We start from the raw sequence: 13,019 nt of genomic DNA, 5'->3' as shown, positions 1-13,019 counted from the left end.
TATTTTGTAAAAATTCCCTGAGACATCCCTAATTACCCTAGGATCATAGTTTGTACATCATTCTCTTCAGAATAGAACTGTCTTTCAGGCGGTACCATTCACATGTCTCCATCATGTATCTAAGGCGGGAAAATCCCGAATAAAGGGATTTTTTGGTAAATATATCCCTTTTTTCAACTTTTTGCCTCTCTGGATCCCCCCTCTGTTTTAACGCAGAAATCTGAAAAAAAATCTGGTAAATACTACTCGGTGGACTGAATGTTTGTGCAAAATTTCAATCTTCTATGTGCAAAAATAAGCCCGCCAAAAAAAAATTAACATAGGCTTAATAAAAGAATATATATATATTTTAAAATTATGACGTCATCACCTCCTATGTCTCGACGCAAGAAGGTGTGAAACGATACCTAAGGTCTTCTACAATGCCTCTGGACTTGAAAAAAAAAACGGACGAAAAAGCTCAAATAGGAGAGTTATAACGCAATGTACCATGAAACACCCATATGGTACAAATTGTACCATGGGTTCCCCTAAGGGTTAGTCAATATGCATCTGACATGTATATAACATATGGTTGTTTACACAAGATTCCATCATTTTGATATGATAATAACCCGTTTTGTTTCATTAGAAAACAAAATTAGAAATTGGAGATGGCTTATTCAAAATAGGACAATATACTTTACGTTATGTTAAACAAATGAAAATATTATAAATTCTTCATTTACAGTTTGAAATAAATGTACCGGTATTATACACCGTGAGCATAAAGTCCTGACCTGATAATAAAAAAATATTACTGAATAACTGTTGGACAGAATAATGTAAATTCTGGTCCGTTACATAGGTTAGTACCACAAGTTTTTTTAAAGACCAATAGATGGCACTAGTGCTACCCAAGAGTGACACAGTACATTACTTCGCGAAATGGCATCGAAGCAGGAGAAAGCGCAATGCGTGCTGTGGTATCACGAAAGCAAATTGCCCATCAGTAACATAAGTAACGTAAGTGGTCTTTAAAAAAAACTTGTAATACTAATCTATGTAACTGACCAGTATTTACATTATTATGTCAAACGGTTCTTCTGTAATATTTTTTTTTATCAGGGCAAGACTTTATGCTCACCCTGTATATACCACAGATTATATTGATACGGTTATGTCTGTCACTGTAATAATATTAATAGTTAACGAAAAGCTTAACTAAATATATAAGTTCAGACATCGTTTTGAATCACGATTATAACAAGTAGCAAACTAAGAATGTAGATTTATGATTCCTCTTCTGAATCATGACAATCTGTAATGGCAATAAAATATTTCTTCATAGAAAGAAAAAGAAACTCACGTGGACTATGTAGTTCATAGTTTCTTATATCCCTCTTCCTTTCCCTGGACATACCATCTGAATCCATCGTATACCATGCATCTAGATATACCATGCAAGAACATAACTCAATCAACTCTTCGGTTCTGTGTACAATTTCATGACAAATGACTACCATCCAGGGGTAAAAGTGAGGGGAAATGTTGGGGGACGTCGTCCCCCCACTTCCTAAAAAATTTACAATGGGTAAAGATAGGCACGGGGGACGGCGGGACATTATGCATCCCCCTACCTTTTCAAATCCACTTTTACCCCTGCTAAAAGGACGTACGCAGGGGGTCCGGACCCCCTCCCGAAATGTCCATTTTTGTGTAAATTTAGCCTAATTTTAGGAGCAATTTTAGGAATGTTAATATAAAATACCCTCATATTCAGTTTGGACTCCCCGAAATAAATTCTTGCGTATGCTGCTGCCCTGCTACTATCTGATAGAATATTTCCAAGTTTAGTTCGCGAACAAATCATCTCCAGAATATGGCATGTTTTCAAACTAAATGGAGATTTCAATACTAAATATTTTCTATAACCAGTGGATATTGTTTTCAGGCGTAAATGCGTGTTCACATCAGTTGAGCTGGAAAGTGCAATAATCTTAATTAGTACAAAATGTAGAGATGACTGGTTTTCGAAATCATCGATTCAATTGAGTAATCTTGCAACCGATCCAGTAAAAGCTTCCGCAAAATTCTAATCAACTGTGGTAACAAGTAGAAGAATGAATGAAGGAAACGGGAATAACAAATCCAGAGAGAGAAAATTTGTTAATGATATTCTAAACATGATTTTAAATAAGTTTTGTTTTGGATTTAGGTTTAAAATATGTATATTTAAGAAATTTGCTAACATGATTTTATATTTATTACTGATATTGGTGATAATATAATTATGCAAAAACGCCTAATTTATTTTATATTACTTTTCTTCAAAAGAAAAAGTGTAAAAAGTCCAGTACTTCCCAACCTTTTCTTTTTTGACTTACCACACTCACAAAATCGAGATACATTTGCTTGATTTTTAAATTAACAAAAATATAAATTATAATGGTGTAAGACCAAGGGCGCCGATTTCTTCTGGAACTTTCGGGGGGCATTCAGATGTGTATTTGGTTGCGGAAGGTATATACAGGCCCACATCCAGGAGGTCTAGGGGACCGGCTCCCAAAAATTTTTACGGGCAACCTAAAAGTTTCACGGTAGGCTTGCAAATGAACTATAATATGGTGGTGAACTATAATATAGTTCGATCGGCCCCCCTACATTTTAGGGCTGGCTACCGGCCTGGGTATATATGAGAATTTTAAGACAAATAGAATTCAAATTCTGCCAAATGTTGTATATTCATAAATACAATGCGGGGGCCCACATGATCTTTGGAGGGCCACCTTGCCCCCCAGGATCGGGGGCCTTGTGTAAGACTATAAAGGGCTTATGCAGAATCGTTCTGACGCGTACTTAGTGTCATACTAAAAAGTTTGACTGACATATGTTTCCTGCAGTAGTCAGATCTTTAATAGGACGCTAATCATACATCAAAACGACTCTGCTTAAAGCAGTAAGTTTCTGAAAAGTAGTGACTTTATCCAGTAGGCCTACTGAGCATTGTTGCTGCCGCCGGAGGCGTTGATTGGTACAATTTGTCTCAAAATTATTTCTCACTAATTATTAAATGCTTTATAATTTTAAAATTCTCAAATTTCGTGACACACCTTATAGGATTGCGTGACACAACTATCAGGAACCACAGCCTTAGTCCACTATGCTTTGATTCTCTAAAATGGACTCTAAAGTTAACTTACTGTAACGGATCATATTGCAGATTCTGAGTGTAGGTTCCTTATTAGGTTTATATATTTAATTCATAAGTCTTATGCCACTTACTTCATAATTATCTAGAAATTATATGAGTAATTAGAAATGTAAGTAGCCAAACTTAGCATTATGCGTAACTTTCGAATTATCTGAATGTACACATACAATTAATGTTCCTGAGTTGTCACTACTATTTCGTTTGGCTTTTGTTCAATATTTAGAAATTGGAACGCTAGGTGGTGCAGTTGCTGCCGGGTAGGGAGCAATTATTTATCGAAGGTTTTGTAAGTTTAGTGCATTTGTTTTTGTGTGTTAGCATTATTTTCCAGCATTAACGTAAGTTGTTTTCATATAAGAACTGAGTCTTATATATTATAAGACAAGAATATGCCCGTTATTTTAATTATACTCGTGAAACATCTAATACGTAGTGCGATCCATTGTGACAGTTGTTAAAGAAATACGCTCTTCCATTCTCGTAATAGATATAAATTTTTCTTATATAGCTACAGTAAGCTATAGACATACACTTAACATCAAGTAACCATAGAATCAGGTAAAGTTTTCGGTGTGTTCTGTATGACTAGCAACATGAGAAGCATGCAGCTAGAGACTAATGTCTAAACTGTATTTAATTGAATTCGGCGTTCATAAGGGTATAGCTTGTTAAAAGAGTATAGGCTGTTTAAGTAAGGAAAGACGATATAATTACGGATAAGGTTAGCAATATACAGTGACTATAATCACCCTATCCATGCAGGTTGAGTTTAAGAACACCATTTGGCCTGTGTGCTGCAGAGTAGATCCAGTATTTATAGGCTTAAAAATGTTAATTTTCTCAACAGAAAATTCACTGTCACTACCTTAAAAAGTGTTTCTCAAGAGTTCCTCGGTGTACGTTCACTTTAAGAGGACTTCTCCGCTTTGCGTGTGAATATTGCGTTCGAAAATATGACACAAAATACCCAGTGTAAAAATCACAAATCAGTAATGCTTGGTGGGCACTAAAAAGCACGAATGCTATCTAACCGAGTCCAGGCATGGGGACTATGAGCGACGGTGATATGCACGTAAACGACGATGTCATTAAAAACACTAGGTTAGTTGCTCTCTTAACACATCCACTACAATTACTTGCCTTCACGGTCTGTACAATTCCGATACAACCTTAAGGAAACTATGGACCACTGTCTCGTTTCACATAGAGGGCTTAAATAAATAATAGATACCTGTCTTTTCTGATTTTGCACCGATATATTATGAATAATAACACCTTTTATATAAACAACTTTCTGTTCTCGGAAAAAAAAAAAAAAAACTTTCACTGCCAACTTTTGCGAGTCACATTTCATATCGTCAATATGATCACATTTGAATACGTAACTATTACTTCTTATATAATTTCTGCTCAATTTCAATAATCCGTTCCACTCTGCAAGACCTAATATCGGTAACTACTTTTTCACCAATGTACGTTCTTATAAAACTCACAATCGAAATGTCGCATTTGTCACACGGAACTTTCCATGCGGGAGATTAATTTACTCATTACACCGTAATGTTTGACGTCAGCATGCCTCCACTTAAAGTAGTACCAACAATACACTGCTTTCCACATCTTTAAATACCACATTAAACTTGTTAACCTGAATTTTAGGAAAATTAACCAATTCACCATTTCTTTTTCAGTAATTTTTACATATTTTTCATAATTTTTGGACTTAGTATCCGATACTTAACCCAACCACTGGAAATGACTGTTGAAAACTTGAAGTTCTCTTACTAATTTTCTTATTATTATTCAAAATATTTGCGGTAAGCAACATAACGATGCCTTACTTAGCATAGATGACGCTTAAGGGAGCCGTCAGAAACAATTGCTGAAAAATTAAAATTCTTTTGCCGTTTACGAACGTCCGGACATACGTATGCATAAAAACTACAGATCAATGAACAAGGTATATTTTTGGATTTGGGGGGAGAGGAGAATTCTTTGTTTAAAATTCGTACTTTCTTGTTATTTTTCTTTCTTTTCTTTTATGGTTTAGATTAGGTTAGGTTAGAACTTACCTTCACGGTTTGTACTTTAGGTCGGTCACGGCTTTTAAAAAGTTGTATACTGTATTATCTTGTTTTACTGAACATCGGAATAGGTATTCGGTTAAATATCCTCCCATGTGTTCTTTCCTTTTTCCGAATACAAGAGCAGAGTAATTTGCTCAACGCCAACATCCCTCAATAGTTTGCGTGTGGATTAATAGTTTGTCACTTTTTAATAACTTTTTGTTTTTTCCAAACACCTGATCACTTTGTTCTGTACACACAAATTCAGTCGAATGGTTTGCTTGAAAGTGTCTATAAGGGCCGCGGTGGCTCAGTGGTAGAGCGTTCACCATTGGTGCTGGGGGGGACCCTGGTTCGATCCCAGCTCACGCCAAGTGAACTTTGTGGTGGATAAACACCGTGTGCGTGGGTTTTCTCGGGGTTCTCCCGTTTCCTCCCACTTTCTTCATTCCACTATTTCATTCATTATTTTATCACCACTGTCTCCTTTAGCCTAGCCGACGTAATTATGCGATGTAAAACTGAAATATTTCATTTGAAGGTGTCTTTAACCTTCGTCATTTGAGCAGTCATGTGCTTTCCAGCAATTTGATATGATTGTGGTTCCAGATAGAATTTTATGCAGAGTGTCTACTGTTGTTAGAAATACTTGAATTTTGTTGGAATTTAATTTTGATACTGGAAATACTGGATTTTTGATCCACATACTGGAAAAATCATGAAACAGGTCATTTGTCAGAAATCCTTTTTTGTAATTCTTTTAATAGTCTTCGAAACAACTTTGTATTCATTGAGATCGTTAATTTTTCCAAAGCAAGATTTGTATATATTTTGTAATTAGACATTTAAAACATTGGGTAGAAGAGGGCTGTGAGGGAAGTTGGGAGGCCCTTTTAAAAATGTTTAAAAATCATTGTATTTCAAAAAATCAATGCTAACTAAATTTATTAAAAATAAAATATTCTTCTGGTGGTGAAACAATTACAAACCTGAAATCATCAAAAGTATGATTATTAATAAAGAACTTTTAAAAAATCATTATATTAGGTATTGGAATTTTGCTGATAATTATACTGAATATACTGGAATTTTGAAAATGAAACTCGATAGACACTCTGTTATCTTTTATAACTTCTAACAGAATTTCCTTATCTCTTTTTTACTACAGCTACAAAAAAAAAACAAAAAAAAAAAAAAAAAAAAACAGAGGTGTTATCACGTTAACTCCTCCAAAAACCCACTGACCTTCTACCCTTCTTATATTTTCTTGATTTCCAAATTTGGACTTGTCTATTTGTACTCGTCTTGGCCTCCTATATGTGTGGAATTTTCAACGAAATTAAAAAGTTCGTTACTGAATTATGTATGTCTGTGTGTCTGTCTGTCCGTCTTTCTGTTATTTGTGATATTTCAATTTTGAGCCCTCCGTTCGATAAAGCATCAAAAACTATCTAAGAAAGTGAAGGAATTTTTCGCATTAATCTTACCGTTACCGAGATATTGGTCATAAAATGGCCGATTTCCGGAGATTTAAGGAGCCGTATCTGGGGAACTGCAATTCATAGAGAGATGATATTAGTGTTTATCAATACCTAAGAGAAATTGAATATATTGGTACCAACTACTAAGCGGTGGCCACTGTTCAGCTGGCCACCGTTCTCCAGATATTGGCCAAAAAGGTTCGAATTTCGGGAGATTTAAGGAGCCATATCTCGGAAACCGCAAGTCATAGAGAGAGAGAGAGACGAATTTTTGCGAGAAACAGAAGAAGGTGCGTATAAAAAGATTTATTTTTGCATGTTGGAAAAATCACAGTTATCCCTCCCGCTCATTCTCTCCAATCTTTTTAAGTTCGTTCTGGCAATGCTCTTGGTGCATTCTCAACTGATTATAGATCCAATCAATGCAAATTTCACGACAATAGGTGCCCCAGTCCGCGAATGCTTCGCTCCCAATTTTAAGTGCATGGCAAAATAAAAGCACCCTGTCTTTGAGTATATTGCACGAATAAATAATAAATAACACAGTTTTCTCAATTGATAATTTTGCCTCCTTAATAAATGTACTTTTCACAGCAGATTTCTTCCAACGGCACTTCTTACCATTTACGCAATGTTTGCAACGAAATATGTACGTATTGCCTTATTTTTATTATTATTTTATTTTCAACTTTCTATTAAACTTTCCGCATTCAATTCTTAATTTGATTAGTCCGTGCCTTTCAAGAGTTCAGTATTTCCAAAATAAATGCTTAAGAAATTCAGAATTAATAACGTCGTAACCTATACAGGATCCCGTCATACTTGAAATCACCTTACACTGTGACGTACCTTTCCGCTAAATGGAAGTACTCCTGCAACTAAGGTTGCCAGATTTTGTAAACGAAAAACCGGGACCCCAATTTCAGGCTATATATTAGATGAGGGTTCCTGCTCATTTCGTCCGAATCAGTGCCGTGCTGTGGGCTGGGGGGGAGGAGCGGGGCAACGGCCGTGGACACCGAGGTAAGGGGCGCAAAATTCGTGAGGGAAAAAGAAAAGGGAGGGAAGGAAAGAAAAAGAGAGAAGTAAAATTACTTGGAATATTTTAGATCAAGAGCAGTATTTTTCAATTTAATATTTAATTTGACCAGGGTCAGGAAATGCATATATTTAAAATGCAAGGAAAATAGTAATAAAAAAGTACTCAAAATCAAGGTTAAACAGGGTTTACTTGTGAAAAATTTTCTTATGCCTCGCGTCATATGTACGGGAGCGCCGTCATATACTCTCGACCCGGTTGCCGATCTTCCACGGCGCGGCACTGGTCAGAATCAATTAATTAAACTGTGTTTACCACAGTTTTCTAGTTCATTCTATACACAGTTAACTCAAATGAAAACCCACAAGGGATGTATAAAGAATGTGAACTGCTGAAAAGCTAACACAAGAAGAGATGCCTGGCGTCTCTTATTCCGAATTCTATTTGTTGTGTTTATCAGGTCCTAAGTATTGCGCCAATTACGACACACCCTTCCATTTGTGATTGAAGAGAGACTTGTTTTCTTTGTTGCGTCATCACTTGAGTCAAAACACTACCCTAAAAGAAATACAAATTTAGCATTTCAAAACAAAAGTACTCTAGTAATTTAACACTTATACGTTTTACACTTCGCTTCATGATCATTTCTTCCTCGTTATATAAGTGACCATTCCACTGAATATTTCTTCCGAAAAGAACACTTGTGCTTGGGCATGATGAAAACACCTTATACAGCAGACACCAGACATGTGAAATAAGAAAGGGTGGATAAAACGCATGATTGTAAAATTGTGCCTCAGAGGACGGCAGGCAGAACGAATTGGACAGTTTAAATGCGGTTAACATGCAACAACTGAGAGCAGCATCGCCATTGTTGATTAAAGTGACAATAATGAAACAGTTCTCTGCTGCCGATTGAAATAGAAAATAACTAGTAGTTAAACCCGTCACCGGGAAAAGACGTTCTTTTCTGCTAAAAGTGATATTCAAGAAATTATTGTGATAACTTATGCCTCTTCTTGAATATTTTTTAAATTCTATTTTTCCCCGTCTGGAAGTTAAACATAGAACGAAAGAGTGGATGTGTTTTTTAGACTCCTTGTTTGTTTAGTAAAATTAATTGGCTACACAAATCTTTCGAAAAATTCTGTTTTCAGGTGAGACACATTAGTTCTTGCAGGTTGATTTTTTTCAATCTGAAGAACAAAAACCGGGATGAACACGTGTCCCGAAAGTCTTTTACAGGACAGTTAAGTCTTCCATTGAAAACTGGGACGTCTCGCAACCACACCTGCAACAATTATTCTGTACATAGTAATTACCCTTACGTAACATCAACTCATTTCTCCTGTAAACATGGTGATTTTTTTTTTAACTGATTTTGGCCCCTGAGTTACAAAACTCCCAGAAAACAAACCTACCTATGCTAGGTGGTTACTAAAAAGCACGAATGCCTTCTAAGTAGTCCCACGTGAGATGTGTTCAAAGGGAACGGGCGCGTCAGCATCGGTGGGTATGCGCTTCAGCGAGGATGGTAGAAACATTGGGTTAAGTTTCGCTAAGCCCCGCCACGATACTTTAAAATTTGTAAAATTTACCGGGAAGAATTGGTGAGTGTAGTTGTTGTATATTTCGGTAGAATATGAAAAGGGCATAAATTAGTGTATTGTAGTATAATGTAGGTAGTGCATGAATGTTCGTGAGAGTGAAGACGGATCTATTTTGGTCTGGTGAACGTTAGACGAAAGGTCACCGTATTGTGGAGGAAGTATACTGAAAAATTGGCGAATATTGTACGGGGTGTGATTTAACAGTGTTTAGTTTTATGTAGCTTTTGTATATTGTGCAGAAATAGTACGCTGTCGAAAAATGTTTAATACACTCCTTTTCTATATACTCGCACGTACTTATTTTAACCGTCGTGTAACACTTGTATTGATTTTATCCTACGAACACTACACTTGTTAACATAGAATAAACTGTATTACTATTTAAATCAGTTGTAGAAATTTGTTTCTTAGAAATGTGCCTTTACATGCAAGGTGTTTGATTTTTTCCTGTAAATTTTGCAAAGTGTGGCGTTCTTAAACTTAATCTGCAACCTACTTCATTGACATAAGCGTGCAAATTTATAATGGTTCATGAAATTGTGCTTTACATGATTTCCTAAGACATTCTGTGTTTATATTTTCATGACGCATGCCCAAATCATTAGTACAGATTGATAATATGCGTCAAACTGATGTGCCATAAAAGCAACTATTCTTGCGACAAACACGATCTAACCTGTGCTACCTGGCCACTACAAGCAAGAGTTGTGTCTGTTCCGCATCATGGTAGGGCGAAGTTAGTGAGAAGTTGTTAGTGAATGACGGATCAACTCCAGCCCAAACTGCTTAAGCTAGAAACTTGAAATTTTGACACTGCATAGGATTTGTGACGTAAGGTACCTTCTAAGGACAGATTTTTGAAAATTGACTGAGGGAGGGGGAAATAGAGGTGACAATTATAGTAAAATCTGAAGGCTAGAAGCATGAAGTTTGGTATATGGACTTCTCATTTAAAGTAATTAAAAACTTATTTCAGCATTTTTTGATGTTTTCCTTGAAATAAAAGAAAAAAAAAACGGTAAGAAAAGGTGAGGTTTATTTGTTATAAGATGGCAATATCTGGAAATCTCGTAAGATTAGAGATATATTAGGGTCATAAAAAGTAGTATATAAACCCCTTGTTTAAGACAAATGGCCACATGGGGGCACGGTGGCTCAGTAGTAGAGCCCTGACCTCTGATGCGTGAGGTCCCTGGTTCGATCTCTGGCCTAGTAAGTTTGTCGTGTGTTTTCTCGGGGTACTCCCGTTTCCTCCCACTTTAACATTCCACCAATTCTTTCATCATAATTTATTTGCGTTAATCATTGTCTCCCTTAGCCTAACAGGTATAATCATGGGACGTTAAACTCAATTTCATTTTATTTCATAAGTGGTCATATACCACAGTGTTTCTGGAAATTCCGCTCTTAACGAGAGAAGAGGGACAATTGTTATTTTTGCTGGATATATAAAAATGACTTGGAGATTGTCAGTTTCATTAGGTGAAAAGGGGGAGGGGGTGAACCGTTTGAAATGAATTTTTGAAGACAACACTTGGTCCGATGTGAGTTGTTTTTGTCATTTCGCTTTGATTGAGGTGAGTATTTTAAAGAGAAAAGGGGTTTAAAATTTTCGCAAAGAATAGTGACGTAAACTTATTCTTGCTGTGCGAAGAATGAAAGCAAAGGCTGAAACAATATAGGCGAGGCCGTAGGCGGAGCAAATTCGGGGATTTGTGAACGAAGTCTCCAGCCACCGAAGGTTAGTGTACTATAATAAATAGCTTCAAAGACGCCTTTGGTTGTAGGGTATATTGTACTATTTTTAGGGCATAAATGCGTGCATATTTTTAAAGTTTTCAGGTCACAGAAATCTGAGCCTTAGTTGTAAGTATTGACATATTGCGTAATGAACTGATATGGTTCATATGTAATAATAAAAACAGAAATTCAGTACTTGCCAAATTAGATGTTTTGGTAAGTAATGAACTCGCACGTTGAAGTTTTCGTATTGTTTATACGTTTTTTTTTTTTTTTTTTTTTTTTTTGAATACTTTGGGCATAACTGTATTTTTTCCCCTCTCCTAATATTTTATTTGCTTAGGAATTACAAGCTTCTTCGGGGGTCACACCTTGTGAAGAATTGGATCGAGAAGTGAATCATATACTCAGGCCCGGATTTAGGCATGGGCCACATGGGCCCGAACCAGGGCGGCAATTTTTTATTTAAAAATATTTAAAAAATGATAAAACTGTTGGAAATACATACTTTACCAAGAACCCAATAAAATAAGCGAAAGCCATTTTTTTTAATGGCCGTGACTACAATAATATTGTAGCAGATTAGTCGTAGCAAATATTGTCATGAGTCAGTTGGTTATTATGGTGGTTTGATCAGTTGTGAAAAGAGCGGCAGTAGGCAGCTCGACACTCGTGCTTTCACAGATTGGCTTGTATTTATTTATTTATTCAACAAATACCAATACAGCTCGGAGGCCATTTTACACTGGGTATATAACAATAAGGAAAAGAAATAGGGAAAAATCCCAGTTAGGATGGTCGGCGGTGACGATCAAACCCATGACCTTCCAAATGCGAACCCAACGCTCCACCAACAGAGCTATGTTGCTCGGTTTTAAGCACTATGGCCTACATTAATACCATTTTTGTTTCGAAAAGGAAGGTCTCTTACAATTTAGTAGCAAACGTAAAAGAAATATTTTCAAGAAGTCGATCCAGGAGAACGGAAGTTTCGGTGAGCGATGCGATTGGTGTGGTTAGGGGCGGCAGTTTTCCTAGGGCCCATGGGCGCAAAATATGGAAATCCGGCCCTGCATATACTGGCTATTTGGTCCCTTCCTCACCAATCTTCTACTGGGTAAACTTTTCAAAAATAGCTGTAAAACTTTGTTAGTGTATTATAAAATGCACATTGTCAGTCTTAGTACGCGTAACAACGAATTCCACATTCAACTTTTGATTCATAGTAGCCAGTATGTGATAAACTTCTCAATTTAATTGCAGATCCTAAAGCAAGGAGATACTGGGAAAGGAAAAAAAATAAAATAACCACAACACTTTTACGCAAGATACGTAAAAATCTTTTATGTCTATAATTATACTAAACTTTTATTTATTAACGTACTAGGAGTCACGGTGGCTCAGTGGTAGAACGCTTGTGAGAACAACATCGTGTCCGCGGGTATTCCTGCTTCCTCCCACAGTTTCATTCTCCTGATTCTTACGTCATCGTTCACTTGCCTTAATCACCCGTCTCCCTGAGCCTAAAGGGCATAATCGTGGGACATTAAACTGAAAGCTTTCGTTTCATTAACATATTATTTTTATGGAATTTTAAGAGTCAATGGAAAATGAATTATTACAGAATAGAATACAGCCAACGGATGACGAGAAGAACCCTAGCAGAAGTAGTGTGACGTAGATATGGGCTCACCCACTTTTCGCACGGGGGTTTCGGCAAGTCCTTTCCTATACGAGTTCTCATGCTGTCTAATTAATTCATTCCTTTTCTTGCGCGCAACGTATAAGTTCTGTATTTAAATATGTATTTTACAAATATGAGTGATTGATATATCGTATATATATGTATATATACACATATAGGCGGCATTTTCCGTGTAAGAGACTCCT

General features: G+C 36.4%; 1 protein-coding gene across 3 annotated transcripts in view; it reads left to right on the top strand.

Annotated features, from left to right (window-relative positions):
- The first annotated feature begins 3,419 nt into the window (after positions 1-3,419).
- CSN5 (COP9 signalosome subunit 5) overlaps positions 3,420-13,019 on the top strand; it is a 30,276-nt gene continuing 20,676 nt past the window's right edge. Inside the window, exon 1 of one of the 3 annotated variants that reach the window (XM_081746735.1) lies at positions 3,420-3,479. The gene's annotated coding sequence lies outside the window, so the exon portion shown is untranslated. Of the gene's footprint in view, positions 3,532-13,019 lie in introns of all 3 variants that reach the window. The other 2 variants (XM_081746737.1, XM_081746736.1) reach the window with 2 other exon arrangements.

Source organism: Thermobia domestica, chromosome 18 (genome assembly GCF_964235325.1).
Source record: "Thermobia domestica chromosome 18, izTheDome1.hap1.1, whole genome shotgun sequence".
Classification (NCBI taxonomy): domain Eukaryota; kingdom Metazoa; phylum Arthropoda; class Insecta; order Zygentoma; family Lepismatidae; genus Thermobia; species Thermobia domestica.
The sequence above is the reverse complement of the archived record's forward strand: the minus strand, read 5'-3'. Positions and strand labels throughout refer to the sequence as shown.